The 21,645-nt window shown below is 40.6% G+C and overlaps 21 non-coding genes across 21 annotated transcripts; all 21 read left to right on the top strand.

Moving 5' to 3' along the window:
- Window positions 1–767: 767 nt before the first annotated feature.
- Window positions 768–860, top strand: TRNAI-UAU (transfer RNA isoleucine (anticodon UAU)). Its single transcript is given in 2 exon segments — window positions 768–805; window positions 825–860. It is a non-coding gene; the product is annotated as a tRNA-Ile (tRNA).
- A 417-nt stretch (window positions 861–1,277) lies between these two features.
- On the top strand, window positions 1,278–1,350 carry TRNAR-CCU (transfer RNA arginine (anticodon CCU)). Its single transcript has one exon. It is a non-coding gene; the product is annotated as a tRNA-Arg (tRNA).
- Window positions 1,351–2,433: 1,083 nt separating this feature from the next.
- On the top strand, window positions 2,434–2,526 carry TRNAI-UAU (transfer RNA isoleucine (anticodon UAU)). Its single transcript is given in 2 exon segments — window positions 2,434–2,471; window positions 2,491–2,526. It is a non-coding gene; the product is annotated as a tRNA-Ile (tRNA).
- A 417-nt stretch (window positions 2,527–2,943) lies between these two features.
- Window positions 2,944–3,016, top strand: TRNAR-CCU (transfer RNA arginine (anticodon CCU)). Its single transcript has one exon. It is a non-coding gene; the product is annotated as a tRNA-Arg (tRNA).
- A 1,084-nt stretch (window positions 3,017–4,100) lies between these two features.
- Window positions 4,101–4,193, top strand: TRNAI-UAU (transfer RNA isoleucine (anticodon UAU)). The gene is given in 2 exon segments: window positions 4,101–4,138; window positions 4,158–4,193. It is a non-coding gene; the product is annotated as a tRNA-Ile (tRNA).
- A 417-nt stretch (window positions 4,194–4,610) lies between these two features.
- On the top strand, window positions 4,611–4,683 carry TRNAR-CCU (transfer RNA arginine (anticodon CCU)). The gene has a single exon. It is a non-coding gene; the product is annotated as a tRNA-Arg (tRNA).
- A 1,082-nt stretch (window positions 4,684–5,765) lies between these two features.
- TRNAI-UAU (transfer RNA isoleucine (anticodon UAU)) lies at window positions 5,766–5,858 on the top strand. Its single transcript is given in 2 exon segments — window positions 5,766–5,803; window positions 5,823–5,858. It is a non-coding gene; the product is annotated as a tRNA-Ile (tRNA).
- A 417-nt stretch (window positions 5,859–6,275) lies between these two features.
- TRNAR-CCU (transfer RNA arginine (anticodon CCU)) lies at window positions 6,276–6,348 on the top strand. The gene has a single exon. It is a non-coding gene; the product is annotated as a tRNA-Arg (tRNA).
- Window positions 6,349–7,942: 1,594 nt separating this feature from the next.
- Window positions 7,943–8,015, top strand: TRNAR-CCU (transfer RNA arginine (anticodon CCU)). The gene has a single exon. It is a non-coding gene; the product is annotated as a tRNA-Arg (tRNA).
- A 1,083-nt stretch (window positions 8,016–9,098) lies between these two features.
- Window positions 9,099–9,191, top strand: TRNAI-UAU (transfer RNA isoleucine (anticodon UAU)). Its single transcript is given in 2 exon segments — window positions 9,099–9,136; window positions 9,156–9,191. It is a non-coding gene; the product is annotated as a tRNA-Ile (tRNA).
- Window positions 9,192–9,608: 417 nt separating this feature from the next.
- On the top strand, window positions 9,609–9,681 carry TRNAR-CCU (transfer RNA arginine (anticodon CCU)). Its single transcript has one exon. It is a non-coding gene; the product is annotated as a tRNA-Arg (tRNA).
- A 1,084-nt stretch (window positions 9,682–10,765) lies between these two features.
- Window positions 10,766–10,858, top strand: TRNAI-UAU (transfer RNA isoleucine (anticodon UAU)). Its single transcript is given in 2 exon segments — window positions 10,766–10,803; window positions 10,823–10,858. It is a non-coding gene; the product is annotated as a tRNA-Ile (tRNA).
- Window positions 10,859–11,275: 417 nt separating this feature from the next.
- TRNAR-CCU (transfer RNA arginine (anticodon CCU)) lies at window positions 11,276–11,348 on the top strand. The gene has a single exon. It is a non-coding gene; the product is annotated as a tRNA-Arg (tRNA).
- A 1,593-nt stretch (window positions 11,349–12,941) lies between these two features.
- Window positions 12,942–13,014, top strand: TRNAR-CCU (transfer RNA arginine (anticodon CCU)). The gene has a single exon. It is a non-coding gene; the product is annotated as a tRNA-Arg (tRNA).
- A 1,084-nt stretch (window positions 13,015–14,098) lies between these two features.
- On the top strand, window positions 14,099–14,191 carry TRNAI-UAU (transfer RNA isoleucine (anticodon UAU)). Its single transcript is given in 2 exon segments — window positions 14,099–14,136; window positions 14,156–14,191. It is a non-coding gene; the product is annotated as a tRNA-Ile (tRNA).
- Window positions 14,192–14,608: 417 nt separating this feature from the next.
- Window positions 14,609–14,681, top strand: TRNAR-CCU (transfer RNA arginine (anticodon CCU)). Its single transcript has one exon. It is a non-coding gene; the product is annotated as a tRNA-Arg (tRNA).
- Window positions 14,682–16,260: 1,579 nt separating this feature from the next.
- On the top strand, window positions 16,261–16,333 carry TRNAR-CCU (transfer RNA arginine (anticodon CCU)). Its single transcript has one exon. It is a non-coding gene; the product is annotated as a tRNA-Arg (tRNA).
- A 2,034-nt stretch (window positions 16,334–18,367) lies between these two features.
- TRNAI-UAU (transfer RNA isoleucine (anticodon UAU)) lies at window positions 18,368–18,460 on the top strand. The gene is given in 2 exon segments: window positions 18,368–18,405; window positions 18,425–18,460. It is a non-coding gene; the product is annotated as a tRNA-Ile (tRNA).
- A 417-nt stretch (window positions 18,461–18,877) lies between these two features.
- On the top strand, window positions 18,878–18,950 carry TRNAR-CCU (transfer RNA arginine (anticodon CCU)). The gene has a single exon. It is a non-coding gene; the product is annotated as a tRNA-Arg (tRNA).
- A 1,083-nt stretch (window positions 18,951–20,033) lies between these two features.
- Window positions 20,034–20,126, top strand: TRNAI-UAU (transfer RNA isoleucine (anticodon UAU)). The gene is given in 2 exon segments: window positions 20,034–20,071; window positions 20,091–20,126. It is a non-coding gene; the product is annotated as a tRNA-Ile (tRNA).
- Window positions 20,127–20,543: 417 nt separating this feature from the next.
- Window positions 20,544–20,616, top strand: TRNAR-CCU (transfer RNA arginine (anticodon CCU)). Its single transcript has one exon. It is a non-coding gene; the product is annotated as a tRNA-Arg (tRNA).
- The last annotated feature ends 1,029 nt before the right edge of the window (window positions 20,617–21,645 follow it).

The raw sequence follows: 21,645 nt of genomic DNA, 5'->3' as shown, positions 1-21,645 counted from the left end.
AAATCCGGTGGCCTAAAATCTTCAAGCAAAAAAGCCACCCTGACAAGTATCGTTGGTAAGCTTAATTTGCAGGAAGGCATTTTATGTCCTTTTTGTGCCAGTTTCAGAAATGTTTTTCCTGATGTATCAACATGTATACGAATAGCAATCAGAATCGCTCCTTAGAGGTGTGCTTCCTTTGCTTCATATGACATGGTGTTGTTGCATTTGTTGAGATTCACACTGATAGCCACTGCTTTGGGACACATTCAGAAGTCTTCTTGCCGCAAGCAGTCAGAAATAGAATCTGACGTGGATCGGCAGATTTTCTGAAAAATAGAGCATCAAAATGCTCAACACAGTTGCTGGATAGTGGCATTTCAAATGTATTAACAACTCTTGTGTTTTATCTGGGTTTACCCACAAACGGACCTTGATCCAAAGGTACTTGGTATTACCTGCCACTTCTTGCTTTACAGTGGATATTTAGTAACTTTTCAAACATGCATGAATATATCCCTAACACGTCACGATAGCAGTTGCAATATCATTTTTTCTTTCAAAAAAGTTCTACTTTTATTTTTTAAATACTGTCCTTGAGCTCCAGTCAAGTGGATTTGGCGGTGTTTTTTTTTTTTCTAGGAGTACTTATATGCTACCATTTCTTGCTATGAGAGAAAAAATATTCTCTTTTGTCTGGGATAAGCACGATTTTAGGTTTCGGATCACTTGAAGGCCTATTTGAAACCAAGGAGACATGGGTGATGGATTTCCTTGATGGCTTCTGTGCTCCAGTGGCGCAATCGGTCAGCGCGCGGTACTTATATGGCAGTATCTGTTGAGCAATGCCGAGGTTGTGAGTTCGAGCCTCACCTGGAGCATGCAGTTTCTTGCTTTTTGCCTTTATTCATGGAAAATGTAATCTGTACTTGCACCCTATGGCCTGAGAACTTTACAACAGGGCAATAAGCGCCCAAAGAAACTCAAGGTTCTTTCCTCAAGGGTGCTTGAATGAGCTGTCTTTCTGTTACACTGACCACATTCTTTAAATTGTGGACCAGAACAGATAAAGAAAATGTGCGCCTTCTACTTGATGAAAAGAGGTGTGGAGAGCTGCGACATGGCTTTTCTCTTTCAGAAAACTCATTCTTCTGACTTTGTAGCTCAAACCGCTTGCAATTCTGTAGCAAGTTTACAAGGGAAAATAAAAACAAAGATTTTGCCACCCTTACCTTGTAAAGTAAGAGAACGGATGCCTTCTGAAAGAAAAAAAAAGTCTTAGCTGTCATCTAGCGAAAGCCCCAGTGGCCTAATGGATAGGGCACTGGCCTCCTAAGCCAGGGATTGTGGGTTCGAGTCCCATCTGGGGTGTTTGAGATCTTGCTTGACTCTTTCAAGTCACATCTAAAGCAAGGCTTTAGAATAAAACCTTTAGGACTTCCCTTTCCTGTTGCCTTAATTAATATGCGTGCCTTCTCCTAGTAGAACTCAGATTAGTTCAGCAGCATGCTATCAACTGAATGGAAACTTCTGCAAGATGGCTACAAGTCCTCTTGTCCAAAACCAAATCTCCTGCAATGTTTCTGCCAAACAATATGTTCAACTCCCCACAAAGGAAACGCTGCTTTTATTAGGAAAGAGCTTTGCATTTTCTCCGACATTCTCCAGACATCCCATTGTGGCATGCAAATCCGGTGGCCTAAAATCTTCAAGCAAAAAAGCCACCCTGACAAGTATCGTTGGTAAGCTTAATTTGCAGGAAGGCATTTTATGTCCTTTTTGTGCCAGTTTCAGAAATGTTTTTCCTGATGTATCAACATGTATACGAATAGCAATCAGAATCGCTCCTTAGAGGTGTGCTTCCTTTGCTTCATATGACATGGTGTTGTTGCATTTGTTGAGATTCACACTGATAGCCACTGCTTTGGGACACATTCAGAAGTCTTCTTGCCGCAAGCAGTCAGAAATAGAATCTGACGTGGATCGGCAGATTTTCTGAAAAATAGAGCATCAAAATGCTCAACACAGTTGCTGGATAGTGGCATTTCAAATGTATTAACAACTCTTGTGTTTTATCTGGGTTTACCCACAAACGGACCTTGATCCAAAGGTACTTGGTATTACCTGCCACTTCTTGCTTTACAGTGGATATTTAGTAACTTTTCAAACATGCATGAATATATCCCTAACACGTCACGATAGCAGTTGCAATATCATTTTTTCTTTCAAAAAAGTTCTACTTTTATTTTTTAAATACTGTCCTTGAGCTCCAGTCAAGTGGATTTGGCGGTGTTTTTTTTTTTTCTAGGAGTACTTATATGCTACCATTTCTTGCTATGAGAGAAAAAATATTCTCTTTTGTCTGGGATAAGCACGATTTTAGGTTTCGGATCACTTGAAGGCCTATTTGAAACCAAGGAGACATGGGTGATGGATTTCCATGATGGCTTCTGTGCTCCAGTGGCGCAATCGGTCAGCGTGCGGTACTTATATGGCAGTATCTGTTGAGCAATGCCGAGGTTGTGAGTTCGAGCCTCACCTGGAGCATGCAGTTTCTTGCTTTTTGCCTTTATTCATGGAAAATGTAATCTGCACTTGCACCCTATGGCCTGAGAACTTTACAACAGGGCAATAAGCGCCCAAAGAAACTCAAGGTTCTTTCCTCAAGGGTGCTTGAATGAGCTGTCTTTCTGTTACACTGACCACATTCTTTAAATTGTGGACCAGAACAGATAAAGAAAATGTGCGCCTTCTACTTGATGAAAAGAGGTGTGGAGAGCTGCGACATGGCTTTTCTCTTTCAGAAAACTCATTCTTCTGACTTTGTAGCTCAAACCGCTTGCAATTCTGTAGCAAGTTTACAAGGGAAAATAAAAACAAAGATTTTGCCACCCTTACCTTGTAAAGTAAGAGAACGGATGCCTTCTGAAAGAAAAAAAAAGTCTTTGCTGTCATTTAGCGAAAGCCCCAGTGGCCTAATGGATAAGGCACTGGCCTCCTAAGCCAGGGATTGTGGGTTCGAGTCCCATCTGGGGTGTTTGAGATCTTGCTTGACTCTTTCAAGTCACATCTAAAGCAAGGCTTTAGAATAAAACCTTTAGGACTTCCCTTTCCTGTTGCCTTAATTAATATGTGTGCCTTCTCCTAGTAGAACTCAGATTAGTTCAGCAGCATGCTATCAACTGAATGGAAACTTCTGCAAGATGGCTACAAGTCCTCTTGTCCAAAACCAAATCTCCTGCAATGTTTCTGCCAAACAATATGTTCAACTCCCCACAAAGGAAACGCTGCTTTTATTAGGAAAGAGCTTTGCATTTTCTCCGACATTCTCCAGACATCCCATTGTGGCATGCAAATCCGGTGGCCTAAAATCTTCAAGCAAAAAAGCCACCCTGACAAGTATCGTTGGTCAGCTTAATTTGCAGGAAGGCATTTTATGTCCTTGTTGTGCCAGTTTCAGAAATGTTTTTCCTGATGTATCAACATGTATACGAATAGCAATCAGAATCGCTCCTTAGAGGTGTGCTTCCTTTGCTTCATATGACATGGTGTTGTTGCATTTGTTGAGATTCACACTGATAGCCACTGCTTTGGGACACATTCAGAAGTCTTCTTGCCGCAAGCAGTCAGAAATAGAATCTGACGTGGATCGGCAGATTTTCTGAAAAATAGAGCATCGAAATGCTCAACACAGTTGCTGGATAGTGGCATTTCAAATGTATTAACAACTCTTGTGTTTTATCTGGGTTTACCCACAAACGGACCTTGATCCAAAGGTACTTGGTATTACCTGCCACTTCTTGCTTTACAGTGGATATTTAGTAACTTTTCAAACATGCATGAATATATCCCTAACACGTCACGATAGCAGTTGCAATATCATTTTTTCTTTCAAAAAAGTTCTACTTTTATTTTTTAAATACTGTCCTTGAGCTCCAGTCAAGTGGATTTGGCGGTGTTTTTTTTTTTTCTAGGAGTACTTATATGCTACCATTTCTTGCTATGAGAGAAAAAAATATTCTCTTTTGTCTGGGATAAGCACGATTTTAGGTTTCGGATCACTTGAAGGCCTATTTGAAACCAAGGAGACATGGGTGATGGATTTCCTTGATGGCTTCTGTGCTCCAGTGGCGCAATCGGTCAGCGCGCGGTACTTATATGGCAGTATCTGTTGAGCAATGCCGAGGTTGTGAGTTCGAGCCTCACCTGGAGCATGCAGTTTCTTGCTTTTTGCCTTTATTCATGGAAAATGTAATCTGCACTTGCACCCTATGGCCTGAGAACTTTACAACAGGGCAATAAGCGCCCAAAGAAACTCAAGGTTCTTTCCTCAAGGGTGCTTGAATGAGCTGTCTTTCTGTTACACTGACCACATTCTTTAAATTGTGGACCAGAACAGATAAAGAAAATGTGCGCCTTCTACTTGATGAAAAGAGGTGTGGAGAGCTGCGACATGGCTTTTCTCTTTCAGAAAACTCATTCTTCTGACTTTGTAGCTCAAACCGCTTGCAATTCTGTAGCAAGTTTACAAGGGAAAATAAAAACAAAGATTTTGCCACCCTTACCTTGTAAAGTAAGAGAACGGATGCCTTCTGAAAGAAAAAAAAAGTCTTTGCTGTCATCTAGCGAAAGCCCCAGTGGCCTAATGGATAAGGCACTGGCCTCCTAAGCCAGGGATTGTGGGTTCGAGTCCCATCTCGGGTGTTTGAGATCTTGCTTGACTCTTTCAAGTCACATCTAAAGCAAGGCTTTAGAATAAAACCTTTAGGACTTCCCTTTCCTGTTGCCTTAATTAATATGCGTGCCTTCTCCTAGTAGAACTCAGATTAGTTCAGCAGCATGCTATCAACTGAATGGAAACTTCTGCAAGATGGCTACAAGTCCTCTTGTCCAAAACCAAATCTCCTGCAATGTTTCTGCCAAACAATATGTTCAACTCCCCACAAAGGAAACGCTGCTTTTATTAGGAAAGAGCTTTGCATTTTCTCCGACATTCTCCAGACATCCCATTGTGGCATGCAAATCCGGTGGCCTAAAATCTTCAAGCAAAAAAGCCACCCTGACAAGTATCGTTGGTAAGCTTAATTTGCAGGAAGGCATTTTATGTCCTTTTTGTGCCAGTTTCAGAAATGTTTTTCCTGATGTATCAACATGTATACGAATAGCAATCAGAATCGCTCCTTAGAGGTGTGCTTCCTTTGCTTCATATGACATGGTGTTGTTGCATTTGTTGAGATTCACACTGATAGCCACTGCTTTGGGACACATTCAGAAGTCTTCTTGCCGCAAGCAGTCAGAAATAGAATCTGACGTGGATCGGCAGATTTTCTGAAAAATAGAGCATCAAAATGCTCAACACAGTTGCTGGATAGTGGCATTTCAAATGTATTAACAACTCTTGTGTTTTATCTGGGTTTACCCACAAACGGACCTTGATCCAAAGGTACTTGGTATTACCTGCCACTTCTTGCTTTACAGTGGATATTTAGTAACTTTTCAAACATGCATGAATATATCCCTAACACGTCACGATAGCAGTTGCAATATCATTTTTTCTTTCAAAAAAGTTCTACTTTTATTTTTTAAATACTGTCCTTGAGCTCCAGTCAAGTGGATTTGGCGGTGTTTTTTTTTTTCTAGGAGTACTTATATGCTACCATTTCTTGCTATGAGAGAAAAAATATTCTCTTTTGTCTGGGATAAGCACGATTTTAGGTTTCGGATCACTTGAAGGCCTATTTGAAACCAAGGAGACATGGGTTCTGGATTTCCTTGATGGCTTCTGTGCTCCAGTGGCGCAATCGGTCAGCGCGCGGTACTTATATGGCAGTATCTGTTGAGCAATGCCGAGGTTGTGAGTTCGAGCCTCACCTGGAGCATGCAGTTTCTTGCTTTTTGCCTTTATTCATGGAAAATGTAATCTGCACTTGCACCCTATGGCCTGAGAACTTTACAACAGGGCAATAAGCGCCCAAAGAAACTCAAGTTTCTTTCCTCAAGGGTGCTTGAATGAGCTGTCTTTCTGTTACACTGACCACATTCTTTAAATTGTGGACCAGAACAGATAAAGAAAATGTGCGCCTTCTACTTGATGAAAAGAGGTGTGGAGAGCTGCGACATGGCTTTTCTCTTTCAGAAAACTCATTCTTCTGACTTTGTAGCTCAAACCGCTTGCAATTCTGTAGCAAGTTTACAAGGGAAAATAAAAACAAAGATTTTGCCACCCTTACCTTGTAAAGTAAGAGAACGGATGCCTTCTGAAAGAAAAAAAAAGTCTTTGCTGTCATTTAGCGAAAGCCCCAGTGGCCTAATGGATAAGGCACTGGCCTCCTAAGCCAGGGATTGTGGGTTCGAGTCCCATCTGGGGTGTTTGAAATCTTGCTTGACTCTTTCAAGTCACATCTAAAGCAAGGCTTTAGAATAAAACCTTTAGGACTTCCCTTTCCTGTTGCCTTAATTAATATGCGTGCCTTCTCCTAGTAGAACTCAGATTAGTTCAGCAGCATGCTATCAACTGAATGGAAACTTCTGCAAGATGGCTACAAGTCCTCTTGTCCAAAACCAAATCTCCTGCAATGTTTCTGCCAAACAATATGTTCAACTCCCCACAAAGGAAACGCTGCTTTTATTAGGAAAGAGCTTTGCATTTTCTCCGACATTCTCCAGACATCCCATTGTGGCATGCAAATCCGGTGGCCTAAAATCTTCAAGCAAAAAAGCCACCCTGACAAGTATCGTTGGTCAGCTTAATTTGCAGGAAGGCATTTTATGTCCTTGTTGTGCCAGTTTCAGAAATGTTTTTCCTGATGTATCAACATGTATACGAATAGCAATCAGAATCGCTCCTTAGAGGTGTGCTTCCTTTGCTTCATATGACATGGTGTTGTTGCATTTGTTGAGATTCACACTGATAGCCACTGCTTTGGGACACATTCAGAAGTCTTCTTGCCGCAAGCAGTCAGAAATAGAATCTGACGTGGATCGGCAGATTTTCTGAAAAATAGAGCATCGAAATGCTCAACACAGTTGCTGGATAGTGGCATTTCAAATGTATTAACAACTCTTGTGTTTTATCTGGGTTTACCCACAAACGGACCTTGATCCAAAGGTACTTGGTATTACCTGCCACTTCTTGCTTTACAGTGGATATTTAGTAACTTTTCAAACATGCATGAATATATCCCTAACACGTCACGATAGCAGTTGCAATATCATTTTTTCTTTCAAAAAAGTTCTACTTTTATTTTTTAAATACTGTCCTTGAGCTCCAGTCAAGTGGATTTGGCGGTGTTTTTTTTTTTTCTAGGAGTACTTATATGCTACCATTTCTTGCTATGAGAGAAAAAAATATTCTCTTTTGTCTGGGATAAGCACGATTTTAGGTTTCGGATCACTTGAAGGCCTATTTGAAACCAAGGAGACATGGGTGATGGATTTCCTTGATGGCTTCTGTGCTCCAGTGGCGCAATCGGTCAGCGCGCGGTACTTATATGGCAGTATCTGTTGAGCAATGCCGAGGTTGAGAGTTCGAGCCTCACCTGGAGCATGCAGTTTCTTGCTTTTTGCCTTTATTCATGGAAAATGTAATCTGCACTTGCACCCTATGGCCTGAGAACTTTACAACAGGGCAATAAGCGCCCAAAGAAACTCAAGGTTCTTTCCTCAAGGGTGCTTGAATGAGCTGTCTTTCTGTTACACTGACCACATTCTTTAAATTGTGGACCAGAACAGATAAAGAAAATGTGCGCCTTCTACTTGATGAAAAGAGGTGTGGAGAGCTGCGACATGGCTTTTCTCTTTCAGAAAACTCATTCTTCTGACTTTGTAGCTCAAACCGCTTGCAATTCTGTAGCAAGTTTACAAGGGAAAATAAAAACAAAGATTTTGCCACCCTTACCTTGTAAAGTAAGAGAACGGATGCCTTCTGAAAGAAAAAAAAAGTCTTTGCTGTCATCTAGCGAAAGCCCCAGTGGCCTAATGGATAAGGCACTGGCCTCCTAAGCCAGGGATTGTGGGTTCGAGTCCCATCTGGGGTGTTTGAGATCTTGCTTGACTCTTTCAAGTCACATCTAAAGCAAGGCTTTAGAATAAAACCTTTAGGACTTCCCTTTCCTGTTGCCTTAATTAATATGCGTGCCTTCTCCTAGTAGAACTCAGATTAGTTCAGCAGCATGCTATCAACTGAATGGAAACTTCTGCAAGATGGCTACAAGTCCTCTTGTCCAAAACCAAATCTCCTGCAATGTTTCTGCCAAACAATATGTTCAACTCCCCACAAAGGAAACGCTGCTTTTATTAGGAAAGAGCTTTGCATTTTCTCCGACATTCTCCAGACATCCCATTGTGGCATGCAAATCCGGTGGCCTAAAATCTTCAAGCAAAAAAGCCACCCTGACAAGTATCGTTGGTAAGCTTAATTTGCAGGAAGGCATTTTATGTCCTTTTTGTGCCAGTTTCAGAAATGTTTTTCCTGATGTATCAACATGTATACGAATAGCAATCAGAATCGCTCCTTAGAGGTGTGCTTCCTTTGCTTCATATGACATGGTGTTGTTGCATTTGTTGAGATTCACACTGATAGCCACTGCTTTGGGACACATTCAGAAGTCTTCTTGCCGCAAGCAGTCAGAAATAGAATCTGACGTGGATCGGCAGATTTTCTGAAAAATAGAGCATCAAAATGCTCAACACAGTTGCTGGATAGTGGCATTTCAAATGTATTAACAACTCTTGTGTTTTATCTGGGTTTACCCACAAACGGACCTTGATCCAAAGGTACTTGGTATTACCTGCCACTTCTTGCTTTACAGTGGATATTTAGTAACTTTTCAAACATGCATGAATATATCCCTAACACGTCACGATAGCAGTTGCAATATCATTTTTTCTTTCAAAAAAGTTCTACTTTTATTTTTTAAATACTGTCCTTGAGCTCCAGTCAAGTGGATTTGGCGGTGTTTTTTTTTTTTCTAGGAGTACTTATATGCTACCATTTCTTGCTATGAGAGAAAAAATATTCTCTTTTGTCTGGGATAAGCACGATTTTAGGTTTCGGATCACTTGAAGGCCTATTTGAAACCAAGGAGACATGGGTGATGGATTTCCGTGATGGCTTCTGTGCTCCAGTGGCGCAATCGGTCAGCGCGCGGTACTTATATGGCAGTATCTGTTGAGCAATGCCGAGGTTGTGAGTTCGAGCCTCACCTGGAGCATGCAGTTTCTTGCTTTTTGCCTTTATTCATGGAAAATGTAATCTGCACTTGCACCCTATGGCCTGAGAACTTTACAACAGGGCAATAAGCGCCCAAAGAAACTCAAGGTTCTTTCCTCAAGGGTGCTTGAATGAGCTGTCTTTCTGTTACACTGACCACATTCTTTAAATTGTGGACCAGAACAGATAAAGAAAATGTGCGCCTTCTACTTGATGAAAAGAGGTGTGGAGAGCTGCGACATGGCTTTTCTCTTTCAGAAAACTCATTCTTCTGACTTTGTAGCTCAAACCGCTTGCAATTCTGTAGCAAGTTTACAAGGGAAAATAAAAACAAAGATTTTGCCACCCTTACCTTGTAAAGTAAGAGAACGGATGCCTTCTGAAAGAAAAAAAAAGTCTTTGCTGTCATTTAGCGAAAGCCCCAGTGGCCTAATGGATAAGGCACTGGCCTCCTAAGCCAGGGATTGTGGGTTCGAGTCCCATCTGGGGTGTTTGAGATCTTGCTTGACTCTTTCAAGTCACATCTAAAGCAAGGCTTTAGAATAAAACCTTTAGGACTTCCCTTTCCTGTTGCCTTAATTAATATGCATGCCTTCTCCTAGTAGAACTCAGATTAGTTCAGCAGCATGCTATCAACTGAATGGAAACTTCTGCAAGATGGCTACAAGTCCTCTTGTCCAAAACCAAATCTCCTGCAATGTTTCTGCCAAACAATATGTTCAACTCCCCACAAAGGAAACGCTGCTTTTATTAGGAAAGAGCTTTGCATTTTCTCCGACATTCTCCAGACATCCCATTGTGGCATGCAAATCCGGTGGCCTAAAATCTTCAAGCAAAAAAGCCACCCTGACAAGTATCGTTGGTCAGCTTAATTTGCAGGAAGGCATTTTATGTCCTTGTTGTGCCAGTTTCAGAAATGTTTTTCCTGATGTATCAACATGTATACGAATAGCAATCAGAATCGCTCCTTAGAGGTGTGCTTCCTTTGCTTCATATGACATGGTGTTGTTGCATTTGTTGAGATTCACACTGATAGCCACTGCTTTGGGACACATTCAGAAGTCTTCTTGCCGCAAGCAGTCAGAAATAGAATCTGACGTGGATCGGCAGATTTTCTGAAAAATAGAGCATCGAAATGCTCAACACAGTTGCTGGATAGTGGCATTTCAAATGTATTAACAACTCTTGTGTTTTATCTGGGTTTACCCACAAACGGACCTTGATCCAAAGGTACTTGGTATTACCTGCCACTTCTTGCTTTACAGTGGATATTTAGTAACTTTTCAAACATGCATGAATATATCCCTAACACGTCACGATAGCAGTTGCAATATCATTTTTTCTTTCAAAAAAGTTCTACTTTTATTTTTTAAATACTGTCCTTGAGCTCCAGTCAAGTGGATTTGGCGGTGTTTTTTTTTTTTCTAGGAGTACTTATATGCTACCATTTCTTGCTATGAGAGAAAAAAATATTCTCTTTTGTCTGGGATAAGCACGATTTTAGGTTTCGGATCACTTGAAGGCCTATTTGAAACCAAGGAGACATGGGTGATGGATTTCCTTGATGGCTTCTGTGCTCCAGTGGCGCAATCGGTCAGCGCGCGGTACTTATATGGCAGTATCTGTTGAGCAATGCCGAGGTTGTGAGTTCGAGCCTCACCTGGAGCATGCAGTTTCTTGCTTTTTGCCTTTATTCATGGAAAATGTAATCTGCACTTGCACCCTATGGCCTGAGAACTTTACAACAGGGCAATAAGCGCCCAAAGAAACTCAAGGTTCTTTCCTCAAGGGTGCTTGAATGAGCTGTCTTTCTGTTACACTGACCACATTCTTTAAATTGTGGACCAGAACAGATAAAGAAAATGTGCGCCTTCTACTTGATGAAAAGAGGTGTGGAGAGCTGCGACATGGCTTTTCTCTTTCAGAAAACTCATTCTTCTGACTTTGTAGCTCAAACCGCTTGCAATTCTGTAGCAAGTTTACAAGGGAAAATAAAAACAAAGATTTTGCCACCCTTACCTTGTAAAGTAAGAGAACGGATGCCTTCTGAAAGAAAAAAAAAGTCTTTGCTGTCATCTAGCGAAAGCCCCAGTGGCCTAATGGATAAGGCACTGGCCTCCTAAGCCAGGGATTGTGGGTTCGAGTCCCATCTCGGGTGTTTGAGATCTTGCTTGACTCTTTCAAGTCACATCTAAAGCAAGGCTTTAGAATAAAACCTTTAGGACTTCCCTTTCCTGTTGCCTTAATTAATATGCGTGCCTTCTCCTAGTAGAACTCAGATTAGTTCAGCAGCATGCTATCAACTGAATGGAAACTTCTGCAAGATGGCTACAAGTCCTCTTGTCCAAAACCAAATCTCCTGCAATGTTTCTGCCAAACAATATGTTCAACTCCCCACAAAGGAAACGCTGCTTTTATTAGGAAAGAGCTTTGCATTTTCTCCGACATTCTCCAGACATCCCATTGTGGCATGCAAATCCGGTGGCCTAAAATCTTCAAGCAAAAAAGCCACCCTGACAAGTATCGTTGGTAAGCTTAATTTGCAGGAAGGCATTTTATGTCCTTTTTGTGCCAGTTTCAGAAATGTTTTTCCTGATGTATCAACATGTATACGAATAGCAATCAGAATCGCTCCTTAGAGGTGTGCTTCCTTTGCTTCATATGACATGGTGTTGTTGCATTTGTTGAGATTCACACTGATAGCCACTGCTTTGGGACACATTCAGAAGTCTTCTTGCCGCAAGCAGTCAGAAATAGAATCTGACGTGGATCGGCAGATTTTCTGAAAAATAGAGCATCAAAATGCTCAACACAGTTGCTGGATAGTGGCATTTCAAATGTATTAACAACTCTTGTGTTTTATCTGGGTTTACCCACAAACGGACCTTGATCCAAAGGTACTTGGTATTACCTGCCACTTCTTGCTTTACAGTGGATATTTAGTAACTTTTCAAACATGCATGAATATATCCCTAACACGTCACGATAGCAGTTGCAATATCATTTTTTCTTTCAAAAAAGTTCTACTTTTATTTTTTAAATACTGTCCTTGAGCTCCAGTCAAGTGGATTTGGCGGTGTTTTTTTTTTTTCTAGGAGTACTTATATGCTACCATTTCTTGCTATGAGAGAAAAAATATTCTCTTTTGTCTGGGATAAGCACGATTTTAGGTTTCGGATCACTTGAAGGCCTATTTGAAACCAAGGAGACATGGGTGATGGATTTCCGTGATGGCTTCTGTGCTCCAGTGGCGCAATCGGTCAGCGCGCGGTACTTATATGGCAGTATCTGTTGAGCAATGCCGAGGTTGTGATTTCGAGCCTCACCTGGAGCATGCAGTTTCTTGCTTTTTGCCTTTATTCATGGAAAATGTAATCTGCACTTGCACCCTATGGCCTGAGAACTTTACAACAGGGCAATAAGCGCCCAAAGAAACTCAAGGTTCTTTCCTCAAGGGTGCTTGAATGAGCTGTCTTTCTGTTACACTGACCACATTCTTTAAATTGTGGACCAGAACAGATAAAGAAAATGTGCGCCTTCTACTTGATGAAAAGAGGTGTGGAGAGCTGCGACATGGCTTTTCTCTTTCAGAAAACTCATTCTTCTGACTTTGTAGCTCAAACCGCTTGCAATTCTGTAGCAAGTTTACAAGGGAAAATAAAAACAAAGATTTTGCCACCCTTACCTTGTAAAGTAAGAGAACGGATGCCTTCTGAAAGAAAAAAAAAGTCTTTGCTGTCATTTAGCGAAAGCCCCAGTGGCCTAATGGATAAGGCACTGGCCTCCTAAGCCAGGGATTGTGGGTTCGAGTCCCATCTGGGGTGTTTGAGATCTTGCTTGACTCTTTCAAGTCACATCTAAAGCAAGGCTTTAGAATAAAACCTTTAGGACTTCCCTTTCCTGTTGCCTTAATTAATATGTGTGCCTTCTCCTAGTAGAACTCAAATTAGTTCAGCAGCATGCTATCAACTGAATGGAAACTTCTGCAAGATGGCTACAAGTCCTCTTGTCCAAAACCAAATCTCCTGCAATGTTTCTGCCAAACAATATGTTCAACTCCCCACAAAGGAAATGCTGCTTTTATTAGGAAAGAGCTTTGCATTTTCTCCGACATTCTCCAGACATCCCATTGTGGCATGCAAATCCGGTGGCCTAAAATCTTCAAGCAAAAAAGCCACCCTGACAAGTATCGTTGGTCAGCTTAATTTGCAGGAAGCCATTTTATGTCCTTGTTGTGCCAGTTTCAGAAATGTTTTTCCTGATGTATCAACATGTATACGAATAGCAATCAGAATCGCTCCTTAGAGGTGTGCTTCCTTTGCTTCATATGACATGGTGTTGTTGCATTTGTTGAGATTCACACTGATAGCCACTGCTTTGGGACACATTCAGAAGTCTTCTTGCCGCAAGCAGTCAGAAATAGAATCTGACGTGGATCGGCAGATTTTCTGAAAAATAGAGCATCGAAATGCTCAACACAGTTGCTGGATAGTGGCATTTCAAATGTATTAACAACTCTTGTGTTTTATCTGGGTTTATCCACAAACGGACCTTGATCCAAAGGTACTTGGTATTACCTGCCACTTCTTGCTTTACAGTGGATATTTAGTAACTTTTCAAACATGCATGAATATATCCCTAACACGTCACGATAGCAGTTGCAATATCATTTTTTCTTTCAAAAAAGTTCTACTTTTATTTTTTAAATACTGTCCTTGAGCTCCAGTCAAGTGGATTTGGCGGTGTTTTTTTTTTTTCTAGGAGTACTTATATGCTACCATTTCTTGCTATGAGAGAAAAAAATATTCTCTTTTGTCTGGGATAAGCACGATTTTAGGTTTCGGATCACTTGAAGGCCTATTTGAAACCAAGGAGACATGGGTGATGGATTTCCCTGATGGCTTCTGTGCTCCAGTGGCGCAATCGGTCAGCGCGCGGTACTTATATGGCAGTATCTGTTGAGCAATGCCGAGGTTGTGAGTTCGAGCCTCACCTGGAGCATGCAGTTTCTTGCTTTTTGCCTTTATTCATGGAAAATGTAATCTGCACTTGCACCCTATGGCCTGAGAACTTTACAACAGGGCAATAAGCGCCCAAAGAAACTCAAGGTTCTTTCCTCAAGGGTGCTTGAATGAGCTGTCTTTCTGTTACACTGACCACATTCTTTAAATTGTGGACCAGAACAGATAAAGAAAATGTGCGCCTTCTACTTGATGAAAAGAGGTGTGGAGAGCTGCGACATGGCTTTTCTCTTTCAGAAAACTCATTCTTCTGACTTTGTAGCTCAAACCGCTTGCAATTCTGTAGCAAGTTTACAAGGGAAAATAAAAACAAAGATTTTGCCACCCTTACCTTGTAAAGTAAGAGAACGGATGCCTTCTGAAAGAAAAAAAAAGTCTTTGCTGTCATCTAGCGAAAGCCCCAGTGGCCTAATGGATAAGGCACTGGCCTCCTAAGCCAGGGATTGTGGGTTCGAGTCCCATCTGGGGTGTTTGAGATCTTGCTTGACTCTTTCAAGTCACATCTAAAGCAAGGCTTTAGGACTTCCCTTTCCTGTTGCCTTAATTAATATGCGTGCCTTCTCCTAGTAGAACTCAGATTAGTTCAGCAGCATGCTATCAACTGAATGGAAACTTCTGCAAGATGGCTACAAGTCCTCTTGTCCAAAACCAAATCTCCTGCAATGTTTCTGCCAAACAATATGTTCAACTCCCCACAAAGGAAACGCTGCTTTTATTAGGAAAGAGCTTTGCATTTTCTCCGACATTCTCCAGACATCCCATTGTGGCATGCAAATCCGGTGGCCTAAAATCTTCAAGCAAAAAAGCCACCCTGACAAGTATCGTTGGTAAGCTTAATTTGCAGGAAGGCATTTTATGTCCTTTTTGTGCCAGTTTCAGAAATGTTTTTCCTGATGTATCAACATGTATACGAATAGCAATCAGAATCGCTCCTTAGAGGTGTGCTTCCTTTGCTTCATATGACATGGTGTTGTTGCATTTGTTGAGATTCACACTGATAGCCACTGCTTTGGGACACATTCAGAAGTCTTCTTGCCGCAAGCAGTCAGAAATAGAATCTGACGTGGATCGGCAGATTTTCTGAAAAATAGAGCATCAAAATGCTCAACACAGTTGCTGGATAGTGGCATTTCAAATGTATTAACAACTCTTGTGTTTTATCTGGGTTTACCCACAAACGGACCTTGATCCAAAGGTACTTGGTATTACCTGCCACTTCTTGCTTTACAGTGGATATTTAGTAACTTTTCAAACATGCATGAATATATCCCTAACACGTCACGATAGCAGTTGCAATATCATTTTTTCTTTCAAAAAAGTTCTACTTTTATTTTTTAAATACTGTCCTTGAGCTCCAGTCAAGTGGATTTGGCGGTGTTTTTTTTTTTTCTAGGAGTACTTATATGCTACCATTTCTTGCTATGAGAGAAAAAATATTCTCTTTTGTCTGGGATAAGCACGATTTTAGGTTTCGGATCACTTGAAGGCCTATTTGAAACCAAGGAGACATGGGTGATGGATTTCCTTGATGGCTTCTGTGCTCCAGTGGCGCGATCGGTCAGCGCGCGGTACTTATATGGCAGTATCTGTTGAGCAATGCCGAGGTTGTGAGTTCGAGCCTCACCTGGAGCATGCAGTTTCTTGCTTTTTGCCTTTATTCATGGAAAATGTAATCTGCACTTGCACCCTATGGCCTGAGAACTTTACAACAGGGCAATAAGCGCCCAAAGAAACTCAAGTTTCTTTCCTCAAGGGTGCTTGAATGAGCTGTCTTTCTGTTACACTGACCACATTCTTTAAATTGTGGACCAGAACAGATAAAGAAAATGTGCGCCTTCTACTTGATGAAAAGAGGTGTGGAGAGCTGCGACATGGCTTTTCTCTTTCAGAAAACTCATTCTTCTGACTTTGTAGCTCAAACCGCTTGCAATTCTGTAGCAAGTTTACAAGGGAAAATAAAAACAAAGATTTTGCCACCCTTACCTTGTAAAGTAAGAGAACGGATGCCTTCTGAAAGAAAAAAAAAGTCTTTGCTGTCATTTAGCGAAAGCCCCAGTGGCCTAATGGATAAGGCACTGGCCTCCTAAGCCAGGGATTGTGGGTTCGAGTCCCATCTGGGGTGTTTGAGATCTTGCTTGACTCTTTCAAGTCACATCTAAAGCAAGGCTTTAGAATAAAACCTTTAGGACTTCCCTTTCCTGTTGCCTTAATTAATATGTGTGCCTTCTCCTAGTAGAACTCAGATTAGTTCAGCAGCATGCTATCAACTGAATGGAAACTTCTGCAAGATGGCTACAAGTCCTCTTGTCCAAAACCAAATCTCCTGCAATGTTTCTGCCAAACAATATGTTCAACTCCCCACAAAGGAAACGCTGCTTTTATTAGGAAAGAGCTTTGCATTTTCTCCGACATTCTCCAGACATCCCATTGTGGCATGCAAATCCGGTGATAGTGATTAAGAAATGGTGTTGCGCTCCGACTACTTAGATCTAATTAAATTAACATGTACTCAAGTGACAACCAAAACAGAAATAAACTAAAATGTGAAACTGCATGTTTAAATAAGCTCAGACAATGTGCATAAATATTAAAGTGCAATAAACCAGGTCACATTGTGCGCTTGACAAAAAACTTGATATGAAAAATCCTCTATAGATGACAGTGAGATGATATTAAGTATATATCCAAATATATAAATGATATGAAAAAAAAAAATAAAAAAAAAAATAAAAAAAAAAAATAAAAAAAAAAAAAAAAAAAAAAAAAAACACTCTCCATATATATGCTCTCCATATAACTATAGTTCACCTTATTTTTGTTTTTGGAATTTTTGCTCAAACACACATTTCACTGCTTATGGACTATTAGTATTTTGTTCAGACACGTGATACACTACACATGGATTATTAGTATTTTGTGTATTCTTTGATCTGTTTTGCACTTTTATAACGACACTCAGTTGTGTTTTTTTTTTTTTTTTTTTTTTTTTTTTTATTTTTTTTTTTTTTTTTTTTTTTTTTATTTTTTTTTTCATATCATTTATATATTTGGATATATACTTAATATCATCTCACTGTCATCTATAGAGGATTTTTCATATCAAGTTTTTTGTCAAGCGCACAATGTGACCTGGTTTATTGCACTTTAATATTTATGCACATTGTCTGAGCTTATTTAAACATGCAGTTTCACATTTTAGTTTATTTCTGTTTTGGTTGTCACTTGAGTACATGTTAATTTAATTAGATCTAAGTAGTCGGAGCACAACACCATTTCTTAATCACTATCACTTAATCTGGGGAGGGTGTATACCCCTGCCGGTGTTTTGCTGCAACCCCACTAGTTTTAGGACACATTGGTAGGCGCGAGAATACTTTTACTCTCATGCAAATCCGGTGGCCTAAAATCTTCAAGCAAAAAAGCCACCCTGACAAGTATCGTTGGTCAGCTTAATTTGCAGGAAGGCATTTTATGTCCTTTTTGTGCCAGTTTCAGAAATGTTTTTCCTGATGTATCAACATGTATACGAATAGCAATCAGAATCGCTCCTTAGAGGTGTGCTTCCTTTGCTTCATATGACATGGTGTTGTTGCATTTGTTGAGATTCACACTGATAGCCACTGCTTTGGGACACATTCAGAAGTCTTCTTGCCGCAAGCAGTCAGAAATAGAATCTGACGTGGATCGGCAGATTTTCTGAAAAATAGAGCATCGAAATGCTCAACACAGTTGCTGGATAGTGGCATTTCAAATGTATTAACAACTCTTGTGTTTTATCTGGGTTTACCCACAAACGGACCTTGATCCAAAGGTACTTGGTATTACCTGCCACTTCTTGCTTTACAGTGGATATTTAGTAACTTTTCAAACATGCATGAATATATCCCTAACACGTCACGATAGCAGTTGCAATATCATTTTTTCTTTCAAAAAAGTTCTACTTTTATTTTTTAAATACTGTCCTTGAGCTCCAGTCAAGTGGATTTGGCGGTGTTTTTTTTTTTTCTAGGAGTACTTATATGCTACCATTTCTTGCTATGAGAGAAAAAAATATTCTCTTTTGTCTGGGATAAGCACGATTTTAGGTTTCGGATCACTTGAAGGCCTATTTGAAACCAAGGAGACATGGGTGATGGATTTCCTTGATGGCTTCTGTGCTCCAGTGGCGCAATCGGTCAGCGCGCGGTACTTATATGGCAGTATCTGTTGAGCAATGCCGAGGTTGTGAGTTCGAGCCTCACCTGGAGCATGCAGTTTCTTGCTTTTTGCCTTTATTCATGGAAAATGTAATCTGCACTTGCACCCTATGGCCTGAGAACTTTACAACAGGGCAATAAGCGCCCAAAGAAACTCAAGGTTCTTTCCTCAAGGGTGCTTGAATGAGCTGTCTTTCTGTTACACTGACCACATTCTTTAAATTGTGGACCAGAACAGATAAAGAAAATGTGCGCCTTCTACTTGATGAAAAGAGGTGTGGAGAGCTGCGACATGGCTTTTCTCTTTCAGAAAACTCATTCTTCTGACTTTGTAGCTCAAACCGCTTGCAATTCTGTAGCAAGTTTACAAGGGAAAATAAAAACAAAGATTTTGCCACCCTTACCTTGTAAAGTAAGAGAACGGATGCCTTCTGAAAGAAAAAAAAAGTCTTAGCTGTCATCTAGCGAAAGCCCCAGTGGCCTAATGGATAAGGCACTGGCCTCCTAAGCCAGGGATTGTGGGTTCGAGTCCCATCTGGGGTGTTTGAGATCTTGCTTGACTCTTTCAAGTCACATCTAAAGCAAGGCTTTAGAATAAAACCTTTAGGACTTCCCTTTCCTGTTGCCTTAATTAATATGCGTGCCTTCTCCTAGTAGAACTCAGATTAGTTCAGCAGCATGCTATCAACTGAATGGAAACTTCTGCAAGATGGCTACAAGTCCTCTTGTCCAAAACCAAATCTCCTGCAATGTTTCTGCCAAACAATATGTTCAACTCCCCACAAAGGAAACGCTGCTTTTATTAGGAAAGAGCTTTGCATTTTCTCCGACATTCTCCAGACATCCCATTGTGGCATGCAAATCCGGTGGCCTAAAATCTTCAAGCAAAAAAGCCACCCTGACAAGTATCGTTGGTAAGCTTAATTTGCAGGAAGGCATTTTATGTCCTTTTTGTGCCAGTTTCAGAAATGTTTTTCCTGATGTATCAACATGTATACGAATAGCAATCAGAATCGCTCCTTAGAGGTGTGCTTCCTTTGCTTCATATGACATGGTGTTGTTGCATTTGTTGAGATTCACACTGATAGCCACTGCTTTGGGACACATTCAGAAGTCTTCTTGCCGCAAGCAGTCAGAAATAGAATCTGACGTGGATCGGCAGATTTTCTGAAAAATAGAGCATCAAAATGCTCAACACAGTTGCTGGATAGTGGCATTTCAAATGTATTAACAACTCTTGTGTTTTATCTGGGTTTACCCACAAACGGACCTTGATCCAAAGGTACTTGGTATTACCTGCCACTTCTTGCTTTACAGTGGATATTTAGTAACTTTTCAAACATGCATGAATATATCCCTAACACGTCACGATAGCAGTTGCAATATCATTTTTTCTTTCAAAAAAGTTCTACTTTTATTTTTTAAATACTGTCCTTGAGCTCCAGTCAAGTGGATTTGGCGGTGTTTTTTTTTTTTCTAGGAGTACTTATATGCTACCATTTCTTGCTATGAGAGAAAAAATATTCTCTTTTGTCTGGGATAAGCACGATTTTAGGTTTCGGATCACTTGAAGGCCTATTTGAAACCAAGGAGACATGGGTGATGGATTTCCGTGATGGCTTCTGTGCTCCAGTGGCGCAATCGGTCAGCGTGCGGTACTTATATGGCAGTATCTGTTGAGCAATGCCGAGGTTGTGAGTTCGAGCCTCACCTGGAGCATGCAGTTTCTTGCTTTTTGCCTTTATTCATGGAAAATGTAATCTGCACTTGCACCCTATGGCCTGAGAACTTTACAACAGGGCAATAAGCGCCCAAAGAAACTCAAGGTTCTTTCCTCAAGGGTGCTTGAATGAGCTGTCTTTCTGTTACACTGACCACATTCTTTAAATTGTGGACCAGAACAGATAAAGAAAATGTGCGCCTTCTACTTGATGAAAAGAGGTGTGGAGAGCTGCGACATGGCTTTTCTCTTTCAGAAAACTCATTCTTCTGACTTTGTAGCTCAAACCGCTTGCAATTCTGTAGCAAGTTTACAAGGGAAAATAAAAACAAAGATTTTGCCACCCTTACCTTGTAAAGTAAGAGAACGGATGCCTTCTGAAAGAAAAAAAAAGTCTTTGCTGTCATTTAGCGAAAGCCCCAGTGGCCTAATGGATAAGGCACTGGCCTCCTAAGCCAGGGATTGTGGGTTCGAGTCCCATCTGGGGTGTTTGAGATCTTGCTTGACTCTTTCAAGTCACATCTAAAGCAAGGCTTTAGAATAAAACCTTTAGGACTTCCCTTTCCTGTTGCCTTAATTAATATGTGTGCCTTCTCCTAGTAGAACTCAGATTAGTTCAGCAGCATGCTATCAACTGAATGGAAACTTCTGCAAGATGGCTACAAGTCCTCTTGTCCAAAACCAAATCTCCTGCAATGTTTCTGCCAAACAATATGTTCAACTCCCCACAAAGGAAACGCTGCTTTTATTAGGAAAGAGCTTTGCATTTTCTCCGACATTCTCCAGACATCCCATTGTGGCATGCAAATCCGGTGGCCTAAAATCTTCAAGCAAAAAAGCCACCCTGACAAGTATCGTTGGTCAGCTTAATTTGCAGGAAGGCATTTTATGTCCTTGTTGTGCCAGTTTCAGAAATGTTTTTCCTGATGTATCAACATGTATACGAATAGCAATCAGAATCGCTCCTTAGAGGTGTGCTTCCTTTGCTTCATATGACATGGTGTTGTTGCATTTGTTGAGATTCACACTGATAGCCACTGCTTTGGGACACATTCAGAAGTCTTCTTGCCGCAAGCAGTCAGAAATAGAATCTGACGTGGATCGGCAGATTTTCTGAAAAATAGAGCATCAAAATGCTCAACACAGTTGCTGGATAGTGGCATTTCAAATGTATTAACAACTCTTGTGTTTTATCTGGGTTTACCCACAAACGGACCTTGATCCAAAGGTACTTGGTATTACCTGCCACTTCTTGCTTTACAGTGGATATTTAGTAACTTTTCAAACATGCATGAATATATCCCTAACACGTCACGATAGCAGTTGCAATATCATTTTTTCTTTCAAAAAAGTTCTACTTTTATTTTTTAAATACTGTCCTTGAGCTCCAGTCAAGTGGATTTGGCGGTGTTTTTTTTTTTTCTAGGAGTACTTATATGCTACCATTTCTTGCTATGAGAGAAAAAATATTCTCTTTTGTCTGGGATAAGCACGATTTTAGGTTTCGGATCACTTGAA

This window comes from Lithobates pipiens, unplaced genomic scaffold (genome assembly GCF_037356315.1).
Source record: "Lithobates pipiens isolate NorthernLeopardFrog02 unplaced genomic scaffold, aLitPip1_a1.2 Scaffold_8, whole genome shotgun sequence".
Classification (NCBI taxonomy): domain Eukaryota; kingdom Metazoa; phylum Chordata; class Amphibia; order Anura; family Ranidae; genus Lithobates; species Lithobates pipiens.
This window is presented reverse-complemented; position numbering and strand designations above follow the sequence as displayed.